At 40.1% G+C, this 9,088-nt stretch overlaps 1 pseudogene; it reads left to right on the top strand.

Moving 5' to 3' along the window:
- The first annotated feature begins 1,107 nt into the window (after positions 1-1,107).
- LOC131875805 (uncharacterized) lies at positions 1,108-1,950 on the top strand (annotated as a pseudogene).
- The last annotated feature ends 7,138 nt before the right edge of the window (positions 1,951-9,088 follow it).

The raw sequence follows: 9,088 nt of genomic DNA, 5'->3' as shown, positions 1-9,088 counted from the left end.
AGTTCTAGATCCATAAAATCATCAAGCATGATTAACAAATCAATAAAAATTATTTAAGAGATAGTGAGCCCTTATATTTTAAGTGCTAGACTACTTATATATATGATCTGAAAAAACATTTGTGGATACATTCTTGCATTTCTCAAGTGCCATTGGTAATGGGTCTATAGAACCCAAGTGAGAAAACCAATACTCCCCTGCATTTGAATTGTGTTCCTAGTTGAAATGGATAAAACAGAGTTATCTGTGCTGGCCAAAAATGTGGCCAAGGGAAGATGGTTTCTGGTATTCATATGTTTTCTAATCATGTCCCTTGCAGGAGGGACTTACATATTTGGTATATATTCAGAAGCAATAAAAATAGTGTTGGGCTATGATCAGGAAACAATGACCACATTAGAGTTTTTTCAGGATCTTGGAATGAATGTTGGAATTGTGTTTGGTCTGATAAGTGAAGTTGCTCCTCCCTAGGTAGTCCTTGGCATAGGAGCCATCATGAACATCAATGGCTATTTGATGATCTGGCTCTGTCACCCAGAGGATTGCCAAGCCCAAGACATGGTAGATGTATTATATATCTACATAGGAGCCGATTCTCAGACATTTGTCAACACGGGAGCTCTAGTTACCTGTGTGAAAAATTTCCCACAGAGCAAAGGAAGTGTGCTTGGAATTATTAAAGGATTTGTGGGTCTGAGTGGAGCCATCTTCACTCAGATATACCATGCAATTTATGGGTGAGATGACAAAGGCATAATACTGCTTTTGGGTATCCTACCCTCAACTCTATCTCTTTTGGTAATGCTAATAGTCCGACCCACAAAAGTTGTCACAGAGAAGAATGAACTGAAGTGCTTCTACAATTTTCTCTACATAGCTCTGCTCCTAGCTACCTTTCTCATGGTTATGATTGTGGTGGAGAACAGAGTGAAAAGATTTCCTTAGTAAGGCTACCAAATTGTTGTTGCTTTAGCCATACTTTTTCTCTCGTCTAATCTTGCCATTGTTCTGAAAGCAGAAATGGACAAAATGACACTTCCAAATTGGGTTTCTGACAACTCTGAGAAAACCAATGTACATGAGAAAAAATAGAGTGAGCTTGCAAACATGGGGATCAATGGCAGGGATAAGGATGAACCCAAATCTGTAAAAGCCCATCTTGTAAAAATATTCAAGGGCCCAGCAAGAGGAAATGACTTCACTATCCCACAGGATTTAGTGAGTGTGGACATGATAATCATTTTCTTAGTTGCAACTTGTGGGATTGGAGCAACTTTAATAGTAATTGACAACATGGGTCAGATTGGAAAGGCCCTGAGTTATACCCCTGTGAATATCAGCACCTTTGTTTCCCTCATCAGCATTTGGAGTTTCCTTGGCAGAGTAGTTGCAAAATTTCTCTCAGAATTCCTCTTACAGAAGTATAAGTTTCCAAGGCCTCTCATGTTTACACTAGTGCTGCTCATAGGCTCCGTTGGGCATGTTTTTTATAGCATTTTCTCTCCCTGGTTCTTTGTATGTAGCATCTATAGCTATAGGCTTTTCTTTTGGAGCACAATGGCCTCTCTTGCTTGCTATCATCTTAGAGCTCTTTGTTCTAAAGTATTATGCCACCCTTTACAACTTTGGAGTTGTTGCAAGCCCACTGGGGTCCTATATTTTCTCAGTGAGGGTGGTTGGAGCTCTATATGATAAAGAAGCTAGTAAACAACATTTTTTGAATCTTTGTTGCATGCAGCTCTTGCACCCACACCATCTCATAATAAGTTGAATTGCATAGGACATGAGTGCTTTAGACTTAGTTTTATCATTATGACTGTGGTTACATTGTTTGGGACTCTCATTTCAAGCATTCTTGTTATTAGGACATGGAAGTTTTATAGGAGTGACATCTATGCTAAGTTTCGAGTTGAATCTGTAAAGTCTGAGGGAGAGGATAATGATAGCTAATTGGCATTGTGTGTGCTTCAAACCATCGTAGGGAAACAAGAGATGGTGTGTATGTTTATTGATTAAAAAATGTGTTTTTAATGAAGATTTTATGTTCATTATTTTTACTATAAAAAGTATTATCTCAGAAAATTATTATTAGTTCAAATGCTTACACATGTTTTTAAAAGATAGAAAGATACTAGATGTACATTAATGAAATAATCTCTCAAGAAACATAATTTTATATTAATTATTTTGAAATCGGAGTTTTAATTCATCATACATAGATTAACATTAATAGCATTGTCACTAAAAGTCTCATTGCACTTTTGGATGTATATATTAAGATAATTAAAAATAGCTCTTAACCATACATAGGGGAAGAGCACCAGTAGTTGAGCATGTACCAATTGTTGTGAGGGTTGTTGACACCTTTTGTTCCAGAAATTGAACAAATAAAACCTATTGTTTGAAACATAATGTATGCGCGAAAAGCGGTTGTTGACTTTGGAGAAAGTGACATTTGGAGAAAAAGACAAAATGTCGATTCCCTTTGCTTCTCATCGATTCGAGCACGTTTGGAGGTATCAGAGGCCCGCCACGTATGGACCACCGGTAAGTCATCAATTTTTGCCCCTTTTTACTTTTCGTTTTGTCATTTTTTTTCATGTTTTCCAAATTTTCACGTGGATTTTCGCGGTTTGGTGCATAGGGTCTACACCCTAGTGGATACAAAATAAAGGGTAGTGCATCGAGTTTTAGGAACTAGGGTAGCATCTGAGAAGGGTTGGGTAGTGCAACGAACGGGTAGGATAATGCATAGGAGTCTTTTAGTGCAGCGGGTTCGTAGGCTAGCGTGTAGGGGGAAAAGGGTAGCACATCAGGAAGACCTAGCGCATAGGGTTAGCAGGGGGTCGCATGTGTAGGTTAGGCTAGCGCGTAGGTGTGATCTAGCACATTGGGTTAGTTTTGCAGTGCAAGGCCAAATTAGGATAGCACATAGACTTCTTTTAGCGCAGCAGGGTCGCAGGCTAGCGCGTCGGTGTAGGTTAGCGCTTAGGGTTAATTCCGTAGCGCATGGAGATTCTTGGATAGCGCATGTCAAGATGTGTAGCGAGTGGATAAAAGTTTTCAGCGCGTAGGTAGAAAAAATTGGGGAAAAATAGGATTTGGTGAAGATTTAAAAGATAGGTAGGTGTTTGCCAGTTTTTCTGGGATGGGTGTGAAAGTTAGTCTGCGTGTCTGTTGTCGTTTGTTTTGAGAAATTGTCCGATATGAGTTTTGATGTGGGATTTTTGATAGATAACTTTATTTTATTTTCAATTTTTCAAGTTGATGTTGATCTAATGTTGATATGGATTTGATATGGATTTGTGATGTGATATGAACTTGATTTGATATGCATTGTTTCAAGCTGATATAAATGTGGGACTTGAGTTGTTTTTCAAGTTGATATGGCTATGGAAATTGAGTTGTTTTTCAAGTTGATATGGCTATGGAAATTGAGTTGTTTTACAAGTTGATATGAATGTGGAACTTGAGTTGTTTTATAAGTTGATATGAATATGGAACTTGAGTTGTTTTACAAGCTGATATGGATGTCTGATAGATAACTTGAGTTGATTTGCATTGTTTCAAGTTGAAATGATCTGATATTGATATGGATTTGATATGATGTGGAACTTGATTAGATTTTCATTGTTTCAAGTTGATATGAATTTGATTTTGATATGAATTGATTTGATGAGGAAGCTGATATTGGACATGTTTTGTTTGCGACAGGAGCGGCTCGGGGTTGTGCAGTCGTGAGAGCGATTTCTGAGACCGTGGTCATTGATACCACGATTGACACATGCAGACAGGGATATTATTAAGAGGTGTGGACTATCCTCTTTGTTAGAGGTGCCCTGGTATATCATTAACCAGGGTTTATTGACAGCGTTGGCCGAGAGGTGGCACAGTGACACCAACACCTTTCATTTGGCAATGAGTGAGATCACAATGACACCTGAGGATTGCTATCGGATTCTACGGATTCCTGTGGTAGGTACACTTTTACCATATGAGCAGACTGATGAGGCTAGGACAGAGGCTCTTCAGTGGATTTTGTATGATGAGCATATTTGCGGGTATGAGATCCCATGGAAGGAGTTTATTGATTTGGATTATGCTCCTCAACCATCAATGCTGGCAGGATTCATAGGTGGCTTCTTATGTCTTGACCGTAGGTCGAAGGGACTGGCAGTAGGATGGGGGTTGGTCCTGGAGGACATGGTGACACAGGGTCGCCAATTTGCATGGGGGTCTGCTATGTTGGCCCACTTATATAGGGATCTGCATCAGGTGGTTTACTTGGGATACAACAGTCTATCAATCGGGGTTATGTTGCTACAGGTATGGGCATGGGAGCATATTCCCACAGCTAGGTCGCTTGTTGACAGAGATAGGCCAGTTGGTCATGCTTATGCAAATGGATATAGAGGGATAGTTGTCCAGCATAAGCTGGGCAAACTGGAGCATTGGAGGAAAGTGCTTGACGATATTGACACAGTCATGTGGAGACCATATATGGATTGTGAGGTGTGGGCGGAGGATGGGATGGAGATTCTCTATGTCTACATGTCCTGATTTCTGATAGGGTAGATGCCTTTTTTTATTGAGAGATTTCTGCATAGCCGAGTGTTGCGGCAGTATGGACGGTAGCAGGGGATACCATAGGGAGCATGCTTGTATGCTCGATGGAGGCAGGATGTACCAGAGTGGGGACCCATTATTGATAGTGCGGCGGCGATTGAGGAGTTCTTTCACCTAGCTGGCTAGATATGGGACTATGCCTACGGGATAGTGGATGCGGGGATGACCGATGAGTTCGCAGCGCTCTTTGCGACTCATGTTATGGCCAAGATATTGGATCCAGCGGAGATGATTCCTGCTTTTGATGATGATGAGGATGAGCAGCCCGAGAGTCTAGGGAGACGGGGAGAGGAGGGAGAGGAGTTGGATGAGGGAGGTGGGGATGATGGAGGTGATGATGGTGGAGATGGTGGAGGAGGTGGCCAAGGTCGGCGTGGGGATAGGGGGAGAGTTGATCGGGGGAGGAGAGGGGATAGAGGTGGAGTTGGTGGTGATAGAGGGATACGAGTGGATAGAGTTGTGCGACAGGCTATGGAGGATAAAGGGAGGGGAGGTTTGGCTATTGGAGTTGGTAGTGAGGGGAGGGTAGGAGAGGTGATAGCAGTCGTGGGAGGGACAAATGATTTTAGACGGTTGGTCCAGAGGAGGAGGTTAGATGTTTTACCCCCACTAGAGTCGAGGACAGGGAGAGGGACAGGGGGTACCACTGCACAAGTACCCCTCTAGATTCAGATTCCTACTCACCGGGAGGATGCTTAGATTAGGTCCTTACAGTTGTCAGTTCAGCATCTGCAGACACAGCTACTAGCGCATCAGTGACAGATTACACAGCTGACTACTAAGCGCGATACAATTTTGGAGCGGTTGGGTCAAGCCGAGGCTCGAGCAGATATCTTGGAGAGAGTAGCGACGGGTGGCTCGACGAGAGACACCCTAAGGGAGTTGGCGTATACAACCAAGGAGGTTGAGTATTACCGACTATATTATGAGGATGCCATGTAGAGTTCCTAGTTTCACAACGACGAGATCTAGTCGATCTAGGCAGATTGGGTCCAAGACAAAGAGCAGAGGCGTGACAGGGCCTACTCGTCAGGATCCACCTGGGGATCCTGGTGTTGGGACATCTGCTGCGAGATCGTCACCCTGAGTAGATAGTCATACCTAAGAGACGTTGTATGTATTGTATTTTGATCATTTTGTTGTATAGACATGACATATTTTGTATTTGATCATTTTTGAGATATATATACGACACCATTTGCTTTGATCCTCATGTGATGTGTTTCATGGATGATGTTTTCTATATGATTTTGATGCTTTTATGATGGTGATGCAATGTTTAGATAGATGTATGTGATTTGATATTTGATGTATGATGCATGATGTATGAGACGTATCTTGAAAATGAGATGTATGATAATGATGTGAGATAAATTGTGAAAATGAGATGTATGATAATGATAATGATGTGAGATGTATCTTGAAAATGAGATGTATGATAATGATAATGATGTGAGATGTATCTTGAAAATGAGATGTATAATATTGATAATGATATGAGATGTATCTTGAAAATGAGATGTATAATATTGATAATGATATGAGATGTATCTTGAAAATGAGATGTATGATATTGATAATGATGTGCAACTAATTGTAAAATGATATGCAACTAATTGTTCATCCTCATGTTGCATTTGTCATTCCTGTATAGTCACATGTTTTTGCTTTCTTTGTGGTTATCATCATTGAGCATTGATTTGTTGAAATATGTTGAAAATTTATACAAGCATAATGGTATATTTGAACCATAATGACTTGAGAAAAAAATTTATATGATTTTTGATTTTGCAAGATGGCACAAGCGGCGAGGTATAATTGAACCAAGATGACCTGAGTGCGGCTTGCGTATAAACAGACAAGATTAAACCATTTGTATGCACAAAGTGGAATCATGTCTTCAGTGATATGCTTTGAATCACGTCTCGAGACAAGTATTTGCACAATACAAGTGATCGCCTCACAGACAAAAACTAAAAAATATTGCAGTCCCCATGACTTTCTCTAGCTCGATGCATTGCTGAGAAAATGTAGAGGATCCAATAGTCCAAAAAAGTTCAAGTGCAAAAATAGTCAAAACTTTATGCCAAATGCAAACATTCGATATTTCAGAAAATCATCCTTCATGTATTGTGAATAGTTTTAAGTGATCAATGTTGGTTCTTGTGATTGTTGATTTGTTGTTTGGATAGGATACTCTAAGTTTGCTACAAGTTTTGATTTAGGATGAAATGTTTGATCAATGTTGCCCCTAGCTAAATTTTCCTCTTGATGTAGATATGTACAGTGATTACCAAGCCATGGTGGAATATGACGAAATGATATTTGGATAAACCAGGATAGTGACTATGCTAAGAATGTCTTGGACAATGCGATAAAATGTTGGGCGATGGTCGATATTGCGTGACTGCGGATATAAAAGTTCGAGAGTATAGATAGATAGAGGAGTTGTTCTCTCACAATAGCGCCAGTTGCCAAGTTTTCACCAGTTGTTTTTATTGTACCTTTTCATTTGCTTTTTTTGATTTTTTAATTTTTTTTTTGTTTTTTATTTTTGACTTTGTCATGCATGAGACTGCTCAAGTGTAGTATTTCTTCAAATGGATGATGTTAGTTAGTTCGTTGAGCACATCTCCTTCTGAAGTTGTGAGTTGATAGGCGCATGATCCATAGGCTGATATGATGACATAGGGACCTAACCAGTTAGGTTCAAACTTCCCTTTCTTTTCCCAATCCTATTGATTTCTAGGATTTTCTTTGAGTACTAGATCACCAATTTTAAAAATCCTAGGGATGACTTTGTGGTTGTAGCTTCAGCACATGCATTGCTAATATGCTTTGAGGTGAGTGTAGGCATGTTGTCGCTTTTCATCTAGAAGTTCTAGCTCTTACAGTCGGTTGACTTGATACTCTTCATCTAGAATGAGGCCTTTCAAAGATACTCTGAGAGGTGGGATTTCTACCTCCAAGGGTAAAATTTCTTCTGATCCATACACCAATGAATATGGCGTAGCTCTTGTAGGTGTGTGGATGCTAGCTCTATATGCCCAAAGTGGTGGATTGAGTGGTACGTGCCAATCTTTGCCTGCTTCATTTACTATTTTCTTGAGGATTTTCAATATGGTTTTGTTGGATGCCTCAGCTTGACCATTCTCCTGTGGGTAATAAGGTGTAGAGAAACGATGTTGGATCTTGAATCGTTCACATAGTTCTTGCACATCCTGGTTTTTGAAAGGTCATCCATTATCTGTGATGATGGAAGTTGGAATGCCATATCTGCAGATCAGATAATTAAGAATGAAAGAAGCAATTTGTTTTCCAGTTACTGTGGTCATGGGGACCGCCTCAATCCATTTGGTAAAATATTTTGTTGCAGTGATAATGAATTGATGTTCGTTTGAAGATGAAGGGTGTATTTTACCCACTAAGTCCAGTCCCCACTGGCAAAAAGGCTAGGATGTTGTGAATGGTTGCAGTTCCTGTGCTGGTGCATGTATAAGATTGCCATGGATTTGGCATTTAGGATATTTCTTTGCAAAATGATAAGAGTCCTTTTCCATTGTCGGCCAGTAATATCCCATTCGTAGAAGTTTTTTAGCAAGAATAAGACCACTTAAATGTGTGCCACAGATACCTTCATGAAGCTCTTGTAAAGCAGAGTCAGATTCATTATGATCAAGGCAACGGAGAAGAGTACCATCTAGACCTTGACGGTACAGAGTATCAGCAGTGAGAATATAACGGGCGGCTTGTCGGATAAAGTTGCATTTTTTGTTTCGAGATAGGTCAATAGGTAGGGTATTGTTTTTGAGATGGTCATATATTGGTCTGTATAATGGAGAGTCAGAACCGATTAAGGCATAGATGACATGAGATGCGAAATGGTCATAGGCTAGGGAGAACAGTTGCTCTAGTAGAAATTCATAACGACTCTGTTGCCCTGGGATTTGTAGCAATGAAGCGATAGTAGCCATTGCATCCGCTGCTCTGTTGTCCAACCTTGGTATTTGCTCGAAGGTGATGTGTACAAAATATTGTTTGAAATCATCCACCATTCATTTGTATGGTAGTAGTTTGTCATCTTTCATCTGATAGTCATTGTTGATCTGATTGATAACTAGTTGTGAATCTTCGTAGACTTTTAATTCTGTGATTCTCCGTTCCATGACCATTTTGATTCCTATAACAAGTGCCTCATATTCATCAATTTTATTTGTGCATGGAAACATGAGCCTATATGATCTTGGTATGGTGTGCCCGTCAGGAGTGATGAACAAAATGTCGGCACCTGAACCATGTTGAGTGTAGGAACCATCAAAGTATAGGGTCCATTGCTTGGTGGAAATAGCAATAACATCCCTATCTGGAAATTCAATCTCCATTGGTTATTTATTCGTTAATGGTGTATTGGCTAATTGATCTGCAATCACTTGTCCTTTGATAGCTCGTCGCTCTGTGTAGT

Source organism: Cryptomeria japonica, chromosome 5 (assembly GCF_030272615.1).
Source record: "Cryptomeria japonica chromosome 5, Sugi_1.0, whole genome shotgun sequence".
Taxonomy (NCBI): Eukaryota; Viridiplantae; Streptophyta; class Pinopsida; order Cupressales; family Cupressaceae; genus Cryptomeria; species Cryptomeria japonica.
Note: the sequence above shows the minus strand (reverse complement) of the source record. Positions and strands in the feature narration are given on the sequence as shown.